This window comes from Camelina sativa, unplaced genomic scaffold (genome assembly GCF_000633955.1).
Source record: "Camelina sativa cultivar DH55 unplaced genomic scaffold, Cs unpScaffold03052, whole genome shotgun sequence".
In the NCBI taxonomy this organism is placed as follows: Eukaryota; Viridiplantae; Streptophyta; class Magnoliopsida; order Brassicales; family Brassicaceae; genus Camelina; species Camelina sativa.
Genome location: NW_010924161.1, coordinates 1 through 912, shown reverse-complemented (window position 1 = coordinate 912; position 912 = coordinate 1). Strand labels below are relative to the sequence as shown.

The window sequence follows — 912 nt, the reverse complement described above, 5'->3', positions numbered from 1 at the left end:
TCATTACTCTAAAAATCAAACTCCAGAATTTATATTTCTCCGGCGAAGTTTGAGGTGAATCTTTCGATCTGAGATCTTCATCAACTTCTGGGAGAACCGCCGAAACGATTAGCTTTTTGACTCACCGTACTCCACCGCTTTAGCCGGTATAACCTCCGCCTTTGCAAGAAAAACCAAACCTGTATCGACGAGACTCTCCTCCTAATCGAATCATTTAAAGAGAAATGGTAAGCAATTGGTTGTGGTCCTCTCAAATCAACCCATGGGGAAGGGATCGTTTATGATCGGTTGATTTGTTATGTCATCGTTGCTTCGTCTCCGGTTCTCGACTCGTTGAGTTAGAACTATCATCAACAATGGTGATTTACGTAAGGTAATTAATCTTCTAACGGTGATTTGAAATGGATTTTGAGTGTGTTGATTTAGATAGTGATGAAATTGTGATTTAACTTCCTTCTATATATGGCTATCAATTTTGGTGTTGGGATTGGTCTTTCATTGTTTCGATTCAAATGGGAAAATTTGGTGATAGAATTGATGTGGCGAATCAGCTTGGTTCCTTCCACCGGAATAAAGGAAGGATCATCCGTCAATGAATAAAAATTCAGGAACAATTATCGAGTTCAAGCAACGATTTTGCAAGAAGATGAAGAGAAAGTGGTGGTGGAGGAGTCATTTAAAGCCGAGACATTTACTGGTAAAGAACCACTTGAGTAGTCAAATACGAGTTCTTCTTCAACTACTTTGTTTGACTCATGAATCATTAAGCATGAGCAAGGAGTGAATGTCTCCTTACTGTAAGGGTTTTATATTGTTGCGTCTTACTAGAAATTTAGAAAGTTTGATAATTGATTGTATGTTCATGTTATTAACAAGAGTTATTTCATTTCTTCTGATGTTGTCTTTTTTTTT

General features: G+C 37.4%; 1 long non-coding RNA gene across 1 annotated transcript; it reads left to right on the top strand.

The window, feature by feature from the left end:
- Window positions 1-7: 7 nt before the first annotated feature.
- Window positions 8-894, top strand: LOC104774474. Its single transcript, XR_765355.1, has 2 exons — window positions 8-373; window positions 533-894. It is a non-coding gene; the product is annotated as an uncharacterized LOC104774474 (long non-coding RNA).
- The last annotated feature ends 18 nt before the right edge of the window (window positions 895-912 follow it).